A 12546-nucleotide genomic window follows, 5' to 3' on the forward strand; every position below is an offset into this window, starting at 1 on the left:
AGAAGGCACATTCTTTGTAGTCATTCACAGATTTGATATTTTTCACCCTTTCTACTCTCTCTTCTGCAATGATCCCCGAGCCTTGGGGAGGAGCATGTTTGGTATAGATGTTTATTTAGTAATGAGCCTTCTGCTCTCACTTATTCTCCACACTGTGGGCAGCTGCGAGTTCTCTGTGTTAATTGTCATCTACTGTAATAGAAGCTTCTATGATGATGGTGCAGATATGCATATATAGGTATAACATCAAGCAATTAGGAGTTTATCTAATACTATTTCCCATTAGGAGAACAACAGTAATGTGGTCTCCCCTACCATCTATGACTTGTATAGTCATATGTTTTAGCTTAATAATCATGCCAGGTATGGTATGGGTTTCAACTTCTGGAGTGTTACTTAAATTCAAGTAGAAAATTGTTGATTATTCTTAGGGTTTCTGTTGTGATGCTAAAATTCCATGACAAACCAATTTGAAAAGGCAAGAGTTTATTTCATTTAAACATCAACATCACATCCCCTCATTTAAGAAATTCATGGCAGGAGCTCAAGGCAGGAACCTGAGAGAAGGAACTGAAGCAGAAGCCATGGCAGAAGCCTGTTTACTGGCTTGTTCTCCATGACTTGTTCAGCCTGCATATTTATACAACATAGAACCACTTATGTAGGAATGGTAGTGCCCACAGTAACCTGGGCCCTCCCACATCAGTTATTAATCATAAAATGCCCCTACGTGCTTGACTACTGATGGAGGAGGGTCACATGTCTATTGATTAATAAAGAAAACTGCTTGGCCTTTGATAGGACAGAAAATTAGGTAGGCAGAGAAAACAGAACAGAATGCTGGGAGAAAGAAGCTGAGTCAGGCAGTCACCATGTTTCTCCTCTCTGAGATGGATGCCCGTTAGATTCGTCCCAGTAAGCCACACTCAAGTGGCAATACGGATATTAGAAATGGGTTAGATCAATATGTAAGAGCTAGCCAATAAGAGGTTATAACTAATGGGCAGGCAGTGTTTAAGAGAATACAGGTTCCGTGTAATTATTTCAGGTGTAAAGCTAGCCGGGTGGTGGGAAGCGGCCCGTCGCTCCTTACAAGTCCACAGACAATCTCCTTGTAGCATTTTCTCAGTTGAGGTTCTTACTTCCAAAATAAATTTAATTTGTAACAAGTTGACATAAAATCAACAGCACAATGGCACAGATATACTATAGTTTCATAACATTTTTCTTGCATTTACACAAGGAAAAGTTAATTTTTGAACGCTTTGTCTCAGACAACAAATCCTACAGATACTGGGACCTACTTATCATGCTATCCAGGGAAGAAGGTAGTGATCTTCAAATATTCAGTCTACCATCTCTCTCTCTCCATCATATACAATTCTCTAATCTCATCCCAGCTATACACACCTGTTATATCCATAGTACACCTGTTCTATTACCTCCATTACACCTGTTATATCTCATCCCAGCTATACACACCTGTTATATCCATAGTACACCTGTTCTATTACCTCCATTACACCTGTTATATCTCATCCCAGCTATACACACCTGTTATATCCATAGTACACCTGTTCTATTACCTCCATTACACCTGTTATATCTCATCCCAGTTATACACACCTGTTATATCCATAGTACACCTGTTCTATTACCTTCATTACACCTGTAACACCTCATCCCAACTATACACACCTGTTATATCCATAGTACACCTGTTCTATTACCTTCATTACACCTGTAACACCTCATCCCAACTATACACACCTGTTATATCCATAGTACACCTGTTCTATTACCTTCATTACACCTGTAACACCTCATCCCAACTATACACACCTGTTATATCCATAGTACACCTGTTCTATTACCTTCATTACACCTGTAACACCTCATCCCAACTATACACACCTGTTATATCCATAGTACACCTGTTCTATTACCTTCATTACACCTGTTATACATCATTCCAGCTATACACACCTGCTATATCCATAGTACACCTGTTATATTACCTTCATTACACCTGTTATATCTCATTCTAGCTATACACATCCATTATATCCATAACACACCTGTTCTATTACCTTCATTACACCTTCTATATCTCATTTCAGCTATACACACCTGTTATATCCATATTACACCTGATCTATTACCTTCATTACACCTGTTATATCTCATCCCAGCTATACACACCTGGATATCCATAGTACACCTGTTATATTTCCTTCATTACACCTGCTATATCTCATCCCAAACAGAAGACTGTTGGAAGCAAAGACCTGTATTTTGAGATCTGTATTTTGTTTATGCCATCTCAAGTTCACAAGTAAGATATTCAACTTTGTAGGGCAAGGACTAAGAAATTAGCCTAGTGAGACCTGTAGGCCCCAGGCTTTAGAAGTAATTAGCATTTCCTTTGTTAGTTAATAATTACAGACCCTCAGTATTTCCTTATTAGCTAGGGATGTCTCCAGGCCTGAGTTCCATCAGACCTGACACACCTCCCCTTCCCCTTGCCAATTTGCTATATAACAGCTTCTGAAGGATAAAAAAATCGGCAGCTTGATCAGAAATCCTGCCTTTCATCGTTTCTCATGTCTCTTGTTCCTTCCATTCTTCTCCTCCAGGTTTATCAGGGACCCCTGTTCATATCCCGCTGGCCAGGATAGAAGATCATCTTTTTGTTATCGCCTTGCTCACCACTACTTCCCTTTGTCTCAGCCTCCAGCACTAACAGGCGTTCACTGGGAACCATAGGCTTCGATGGACAGAGAAGCAGATAGGACAGAGAAGCAGTATCCACACCTACAAGGATGTCAACCTAATTCCTACCAGGCCACCCCAAACCACCACATTCTCCTTAAACTAGAGAGGGAATCAGAAACCAAGGAATCCACCAACAAACACAAGACCAGATCTCCACACCTAAAAATAGAATCATCCTAAATCCAGATGCCTACTTCTGAGTATAAAACACAATTAGTAACTACCAGGACAATATATGTCAACCAACAACAATAATCCATTTAAAGTAAGTCCTGAGAAATGTAATTTTACTGAAGTAAAAGATACGAACTTGAGAATAGCCATTAGTAATATGTTAGAGATCATTAAAGAAGAAGTGTATAAATTCTTAATTGAAATCTATGAAAATACAAAAACTAGAATTTAGGAAAAGAACAGTTTAAGACTTGTAGATGGAAATAGAATCAGTAAAGAAAAAACAAAGTAGGAAAAGTTGAAAATGAAAAATTTAGGAACTAGAACAGGAACTTCAGATACAAGTCTTTTTCAACAGCATTAAAGAGATGGAAGTAAAAATCTCAGTCATTGTTATCAAGGTAGAGGAATGAGATATGTTGATATTGGAAGACCCTCGGAGTTGGGAGACTCTCAAGTCTTGGGATAACATGACCCCCAAGAACTCATGAGAGACCATTATTACAGTAATCACACAAGGTTTATTGACAGGAACCAGTGCGGTGGGGCCTAGAATCATCCCACACAGGGGTAGAGGAGTTCAACCCCAAGTATCTGGGAGAAGGGGTATTTAAGTGAAGAAACCACAACCCAAAGAGGATAGGGAGGGCATCATTGGAAAATCCAAAAATACCAGTGATAGTCACAAGAGGGTAACTCCCCATTTCTCAAGATTATAATATAACTTTGTGCTTAGCCAGTTCCTAAAACAAAGTCACAGAACCGGTTAACCTAGACTTTTGGCTCTTCTCTTCCCACTAGGGGGTCTGGATTTATCCTTGTCTTTCAGTATAAGAAAATGTTAAATCTACAAAATCCCAGGTCAAAAAAATAGAGAAAATCTGGTACACAAAGAAAATAAAAAAATGTATAAATGAGAGAAATAGGAAACAGCAAAGAAACCCAGGGTAAAAAAAATTTTTAAACAAATTCATAGAAGAAAATATTCCCAATCTGAAAGTGGATATACTTATCATGGTACAAAAAACATGCAGAATACCAAATAGACTGAGATAGAGAAGAAGTTTCTTTCATCACATAATAATCAAATATTAAACTCAAGAACAAAGGAAAAATATTAGAAACAGCAAAGAAAAGCTAAAATAACATGAAACATATAATCTTAAACCTATTAGAATAGTCTTTGGTTCTTCAGTGGGGACTCTAAATGTCAAAAAGGCCAGAACATATGTTCTACAAACTCTAAGAGACCACACATATCTACCCAGATGACTATACTCAGTCAAGCATTCAATAATAAGAGATGAAAAAAAATCTCATAATAAAACAAAATTTGAGCAAAATCTATCTGCAAATTCAGCCAAACAGAATGAGCTAAAAGGCAGACACTTACCCAAAGAGATTAACAATACCCACAAGTACCAACAGGAAAAAATAAGAGAACATCCAAAGCAAATCAAAAGAAGGGAGAAAAATCTACACAACAACAACAAGATAGCAGGAATCAACAACTGGGACTCATTGATAATTCGCAACATCAATGTTCGGTTTTACCCAATAAAAGATCATACATAGACTTAAGAATGGATGTGAAAAAGATACAACCTTCTGCTGCATCTAAGAAACACACTTTAAAACCAGTGATAGGCATCCCCTTTGAGTAAAAGTACAGAGAAAGTTATTCCAAGAAAAGAGACCTAAGAAGCAGTCTAGTGAAGTCATTTTAATATCTTGTGAAATAAACATCAACTGAAAACTAATCAGAAGAAAGGCAAAGACAATGTACTCATCAAAGGAAAAATCTACCAAGAGGACATTGCAAATATTAACAGCTATACATTGGACCCAAGGGCTCAATTACTAAAGTTTGTAAAAGATGCTCTACTATAGCTTAAATTCATATCAAATCTCCCACTGTTGGAGAACTGGCTCAGTGGTTAAGAGCACTGTCTGCTCTTCCAAAGGTCCTTAGTTCAATTCCCAGAAACCATGCTCCAGGATATGATTCTGTAAGACATATGCAATTTTCTATGCTGAAGAGAACAGCTTTGATTATTATAACATTAAATAGGAATATCAGGAATCAATCACATATTACAAACGTGATCTATCAGTCTCTCTGTCCCATAATCTATCTTTCTTTGTTTTTCCTTTTACCCTATCTTTCTCTCTGCTTTCTTGATTGGATGCTAGCTGTACGTAGGTTACACAGTGACTTTAAAGGCTCAAAGTCAGACTTCAGCAGACTTCAGCTTCAGAAGCAGGATATAGAATGAAAACATAGTCTGCAGTGAAAAGGGAAGAATGGAAATCAAGACTTGGTAGACCTGGGAAAACAGCCTGGGGGTAAGATTAGAGTTACAGACTTGACTCCAGCTGCAAAAGAAAGAAAACAGGACAAGGTCCAATGAAGGACTAGCCAGACATATGGACATCAGGTTCTACAAGTGGAAAAAAAGAAAATGGCAGTGGATTAAGCTATATGAATGGGATGAATCACCCAAGCTGAAATTCTAGGGACAGTCATGAGTTCTCCATCTATCAATCCTTGAAAAGTATACAGGGTTGACAACCAGAAGTTTTGTATGAAATCTGTTAAATGATACTTTTATGATCTTCCTTCAATTTAGACAGTTTGTGTCCATGCAGAACAGAGAGGCAGATCATGTCCAATGCCTGGAGAAACCCATGTTGGTCATTTGAAGGTAATTGGCCCCTACAAACTCACATGGAGTGGCACTAATAGAAGGTGTGGCTTTCTTTCTTAAAAAAAAGGCATGACCTTTTGGACAAATTATGTCACTGTTGGGTAGGCTTTGAGGGTTCATACAAGCCCAAACTACACCCAATGTCTCAGTTTGCTTCCTACTGCATTCTGATCAAGATGTAGCTCTCAACATGTCTGCCTTCACTCTACCAAGTGCCCTGCCATGTTGATAATTAATTGAATCTCTGAGCTATAAACAGACACCTCAATTAAATGCCTTCTTTTATAAGGGTTGCCATGGTCGTGGCATCTCTTCACAGCAATAGAAATTCCTAACTAAGACAGAAGTTGGTACCATGAACTGGGGTATTGCTCTGATAGGGCTGACCATGTTTCTGTTTGGAGTAATGTGGGCTTTGGTGATTTGGGTTAAGAAAGCAATAGAATACTTTAAGTACTGCTTAATGGGCCATAGTAAACCATGGAAAACAGTGGTGCTATGAGTTATTTGAACTGTCAGGGACTGGCCTGAGAGGATTCAGAAAAGTTTAGAATGATGCCTAGAGATTGTTCTTTTGATATTTTGGTAAAGAATGCAGCTGCATTTTACCATTGTCTGAAGCATCTGCCCGAGTCTAAAGTGAAGAGATTAAATTAATTCCACTGGCAGAGAAATCCCAAAACTTCCTAGTACAGGCTAGGTCCTGTGAATGTTAGTGGTAACTCTAAAGAAGATTGATAGTAAAAAGGAGCAGGCTGAGGAGGGAAAATTATAAAATATAAAATTTGAAGGGAAAAGGAACACAGAAAGGGGAATGGAACTAAGTCCTGTGTTCAAAAAGATAAACAGATTAAAAATGGGGACATATTCCTGGACACCTGCGAACCCCTCAAGAGTCAAGTCTCTTGCCAACCCTAAGATGGCTCCCTTAGATAGGATATATACTTCGCTGCTCCCGTATCCATCCTTCCTATATCCCAACCATCCCAATCCTCCGAGCTCCTCCCATCCTCCCCTTCTCATATTTCTCATCCCATTTCCCCTTTTCCCCATGCCACCTCACCCGCAAGTTCCCAGTTTTTGCCCTGGAATCTTGTCTACTTCCCCCTCTCCATGCGGATGACTCTATGATTTTCTTTGGGTTCACTTTCTTATTTAGCTTCTATAGGATCACACATTATATGCTTAATGTCTTTTATTTTATGGCTAGAAACCGATTATGAGTGAGTACATCCCATGTTCCTCTTTTTGAGTCTGGGATACCTCACTCAGGATAGTGTTTTCTATTTCCATCCATTTGCACGCAAAATTCGAGAAGTCATTGTTTTTTACTGCTGAGTAGTACTCTAATATGTATATATTCCACACTTTCTTCATCCATTCCTCCATTGAAGGGCACCTGAAATGACCCTATCCTATACTGATGAATATCTTGCATATCACCTTAGAACCTTCATCTGGCGATGGATCGAGGTAGAGACAGAGTCTCAATTTGGAGCAACGGTCTGAGCTCTTAAGGTCCAAATGAGGAGCAGAAGGAGGGAGAACATGAGCAAAAAATCAGGACCACGAGGGATGCACCCACCCACTGTGACAGTGGAACTGATTTATTGGGAGCCCACCAAGGCCAGCTGGTCTGGGACTGAATAAGCATGGGTTGATTCCGGACTCTCTGAGCATGGCGGTCAATGAAGACTGATGAGAAGCCAAGGACAATGGCACTAGGTTTCGATCCTAATACATGAACTGGCTTTGTGGGAGCTTAGCCTGTTTGGACGCTCACCTTTCTGGACGTAGATAGAAGGACCTTGGTCTTCCCGCAGGGCAGGGAATTTGGACTGCTCTTCAGTATCAAGAGGGAGGGGGAATGGAGTGGGGGGAGGAGAAGAGGAGTGGGGATAGGTGGAGGGAAGTGGGGGGAGGGCAATATTTGGGAGGAGGGAAGGGAAATGGGAAATGGGGAGCAGGTGGAAATTTTAATTAAAAAAGAATAAAAATAAATAAATAAGTAAAAAAAAACAGATTAAAAATGAAACAAAGGATGTGGTGATCAAGGGAAGATTCCACCCAACTAAGTTTCCAACTTGTGAGAGGAAACTGAAGAGAAGATTAGAGATGGGTATAGTGGCACACGCTTTTAATCGCAGCACTCGGAAGGCATAGGCTGCAAGACCTCACTAGATACATTGTGAGGTCTTGCAGTCCCCGCCCATTGAAGGCATTGGCCAGTCTGAGTCTTGTTCTCACACTGCAGAGAAGGTGTTCACTTGTTGGTTTCATGGAATTTGAACTCAGAATTTGGGTCGTGTTCACAAGGTTATTATTGATCACTTGGAAACAGACATGTTGATCTGTTATTTATTTATTTATTTATTTATTTATTTATTACAGATTTCTGCCTCCTTGCCACTACCGCCTCCCTTTTCCCTCCCCATCCCCCAATCAAGTCCCCCTCCCTTGTCATCCCAAAGAACAATCAGGGTTCACTGCCCTGTGCGAAGACCAAGGACCACCCACCTCCATCCAGGTCTAGTAAGGTGAGCATCCAAACTGCCTAGGCTCCCACAAAGTCAGTACGTGCAGTAGGATCAAAAACCCATTGCCATTGTGCTTGAGTTCTCAGTAGTCCTCATTGTCCGCTATGTTCTGCGAGTCCGGTTTTATCCCATGAATTTTCATACCCGGGCCAGCTGGCCTTGGTGAGTTCCAGATAGAACATCCCCATTGTCTCCATGTATGGGTGCACCCCTCACGGTCCGGTCCTGAGTTCATTGCTTGTGCTCTCTCTCCTTCTGCTCCTGATCTGGACCTTGAGATTTCAGTCCGGTGCTCCAATTGTGGGTCTCTGTCTCCTTTCATTGCATGATGAAGGTTAATATTCAGAAGGATGATTATATGTTTTTCTTTGGCTTCACCTTTTTATTTAGCTTCTCTAGGATCACAAATTATAGGCTCAATGTCCTTTATTTATGGCTAGAAACCAAATATGAGTGAGTACATCCCCTGTTCCTCTTTTTGTGTCTGGCTTACCTCACTCAGGATAGTGGTTTCTATTTCCGTCCATTTGTATGCAAAATTCAAGAAGTCATTGGTTTTTACCGCTGAGTAATACTCTAATATGTATATACTCCATACTTTCTTCATCCATTCTTCCATTGAAGGGCATCTAGGTTGTTTCCAGGTTCTGGCGATTACAAACAATGCTGCTATGAACATAGTTGAGAATATACTTTTGTTGCATGATAGGGCATCTCTTGGGTATATTCCCAAGAGTGGTATTGCTGGGTCCAGGGATAGGTTGATCCCAAATTTTCTGAGAAACTGCCATATTGCTTTCCAAAGTGGTTGCACAAGTTTGCATTCCCACCAGCAATGGATCAGTGTACCCCTTTCTCGACAACCTCTCCTGCAAAGGCTATCATTGGTGTTTTTTACTTTAGCCATTCTGACAGGTGTAAGATGGTATCTTATAGTTGTCTTGATTTGCATTTCCCTCATCACTAAGGAAGTTGAGCATGCTCTTAAGTGTCTTTTGGCCATTTGAACTTCTTCTGTTGAGAATTTTCTGTTCAGCTCAGTGCCCCATTTTATAATTGTGTTGATTAGCCTTTTACGGTCTAGTTTCTTGACTTCTTTATATATTTTGGAGATCAGACCTTTGTCAGTTGCGGGGTTGGTGAAGATCATCTCCCAGTCAGTGGGTTGCCTTTTTGTCTTAGTGACGGTGTCCTTTGCTTTACAGAATCTTCTCAGTCTCAGGAGGTCCCATTTATTCAATGATGCCCTTAGTGTCTGTGCTGCTGGGGTTATACGTAGCAAGTAATCTCCTGTGCCCATGTGTTGTAGAGTCCTTCCCACTTTCTCTTCAATCAGGTTCAGTGTGTTCTGACTGATATTGAGGTCTTTAATCCATTTGGACTTGATTTTTATGCATGATAATAGATATGGATCTATTTTCATTCTTCTACAGACTGACATCCAGTTTTGCCAGCACAATTTGTTGAAAATGCTCTCTTTTTTCCATTGTATACTTTTGCTCCTTTATCGAAAATCAGGTGTTCATAGGTTTGTGGGGTAAAGTCAGGGTCTTCTATTCGATTCCATTGGTCGACTTCTCTGTTTTTATGCCAGTACCAAGCTGTTTTCAATAAAGTAGCTCTGTAATAGACTTTGAAGTCAGGGATGGTGATGCCTCCAAACAGTTCTTTATTGTATAAGATTGTCTTGACTATCCTGGTTTTTTTTCCATATAAAGTTGATTATTGTCTTCTCCAGATCTGTGAAGAATTTTGATGGGACATTGATTGGGATTGCATTGAATCTATAGATTGCTTTTGGTAGGATTGCCATTTTTACTATGTTGATCCTCCCAATCCAAGAGAAAGGGATATCCTTCCATTTCTGGTGTCCTCTTCAATTTCTTTCTTCAAAGACTTAAAGTTCTTGCCAAATAGATCTTTCACTTCCTTGGTCAGAGTTACCCCAAGATATTTTATGCTATTTGTGGCTATCGTGAAAGGTGATGCTTCTCTGATTTCCCTCTTTGCTTCCTTATCCTTTGTGTATAGGAAGGCAACTGATTTTTTGGAGTTGATCTTGTATCCTGCCACATTACCAAAGGTGTTGATCAGCTGTAGGAGTTCTTTGATAGAGTTTTTGGGGTCGCTTAATTATACAATCATATCATCTGCAAATAACAAAAGCTTAACTTCTTCCTTTCCAATTCGAATCCCCTTGATCCCGTTATGTTGTCTTATTGCTATTGCTAAATCATCAAGCACAATATTGAAGAGGTATGGAGAGAGTGGACATCCTTGTCGTGTTCCTCATTTTAGTGGGATGGCTTTGAGTTTTTCTGCATTTAATTTAATGTTAGGTGTCGGCTTGCTGTAAATAGCTTTTATTATATTTTGGTATGACCCTTATATCCCTAATCTCTCCAAGACCTTTATCATAAAGGGGTGTTGAATTTTGTAGAATGCTTTTCAGCATCTAATGAAATGATCATATGGTTCTTTTCTTTCAGTTTATTTATATGGTGGATTACATTGATTTGCATATATTGAACCAGCCCTGCATCTCTGGGATGAAGCCTACTTGATCATAATGGATAATTTTTCTAATGTGTTCTTGGATTCGTTTTGCCAGTATTTTATTGAAAATTTTTGTGTCGATATTCATGTGTGATATAGGCCTGTAATTCTCTTTCTTGGTTGGGTCTTTGTGTGGTTTTGGTATCAGGGTATTTGTAGCTTCATAAAAGGAATTTGGCAGTGACTCTTCTCTTTCTATATTGTGAATTACATTAAAGAGTATAGGTATTCGGTCTTCTTGGAAGTTCTGGTAGCATTCTGCATTAAAACCATCTGGTCCTGAGCTTTTTTTGGAAGGGAGATTTTTGGTAACAGTTTCTAATTCTTCACGACTAACAGGTCTATTTAGATCGTTCACCTGGTCTTGGTTTAGCTTTGGTATATGGTACTTATCTAAAAAAATGTCCATTTCTTTTGCATTTTCCAGTTTTGTGGCATACAGGCTTTTGTAGTAAGATCTAATGATTCTCTGAATGTCCTCTGTGTCTGTGGTTATGAAAGGAAATTGAAGAGAAGCTTAGAGCTGGGTATAGTGGCACACACTTTTAATCCCAGCACTCGGAAGGCATAGGCTGGCAGATCTCTCAATTTGAGGCTGGTCTGTTCTACAGAGTAACTTCAGGACAGCACAGCATACCTAATGAAAGTAACCATTAGAAAAAAGATGCTGAAGATGTAATTAATAAGGGGATGGTGGGTTCCAGGCCCAGCAAGCAGCAGAACTTGGCAGTTTGGTCACATGGTTCTTGGTTGAGAGGTGAGGTCAGAAAGAAGAAAGGAGTTATGAAGTGAATCTACTGAGCCAGGTATGTGTCAAGAATGTCCCTGATGGAGGCAAAGATAGGTCATTGGGTAAAACAGCAAAGTTGAAGCCTGGACAGCCTTGGAGACTCCAAGATGTTAGAGATGTAAGAGCTGTAGCATATCTGCTGAAGAGAGCTGCTAACAGTAAGTGGAAACAGCCCAGAAAAAAAAGAAGTATGGTATAGTCAACAAAACTGTATGGAATTGAAGATCTGAAGAAAGTTTTGACATCAGACATGGAGATGTATAGAGTTTGGAAGTTGCCCACAGGGTTGGTCTTGTTTTGGTTCAGTATTTCCTCACTATGCTTGATCATTTACCTATATATTGGAATGGTAATGTATGTACTGTGCCATTATTTATTGGAATTGGTGATCTGCTTTTTGATTTTGATTTTACTGGGGATTACCGTTAAGAGATTGCATGAATTGCTGAGCAGTAGTGATGCATGCCTTTAATCCCAGCACTTGGGAGGCAGGGGCAGGCAAATCTCTGTGACTATGAGGGCAGCCTGGTCTACAAGAGCTAGTTCCAGAAGAGCTAGGGCTCTTTGTTACACAGAGAAACCCAGAAAGAGAGAGAGAGAGAGAGAGAGAGAGAGAGAGAGAGAGAGAGAGAGAGAGAGAGAGAGAACGAATCTCAGAAGGAACTTTAGACTTTAAACATTGTGGAGATTGTGATAAACTGTGGAGACTTTTGAAGTTAGACAAAATCCATGTAATATTATGGTGTTGTCATAAGCTTTTGGGGACCAGGGATTGGAATGTGGTGGTAATAAGCTCATAAGTGTGGCACTATTCCGAGGTATAGTTCTGTTAGAATAGGTATGACTTTGTTGGAAAAAGTATTTCACTGTGGGTGTGAGTATGTGGTCTTCCATATGCACATGCCATGCCCAATTGCTAGGTTTACTTCTTGTTTCCTTGTGATCAAGACATAGACAGCACTATGCCTGCACGCCTGCCTGCTTCCAAGTGCATCACCATGATGAT

This window comes from Chionomys nivalis, chromosome 23 (genome assembly GCF_950005125.1).
Source record: "Chionomys nivalis chromosome 23, mChiNiv1.1, whole genome shotgun sequence".
Lineage (NCBI taxonomy): Eukaryota > Metazoa > Chordata > Mammalia > Rodentia > Cricetidae > Chionomys > Chionomys nivalis.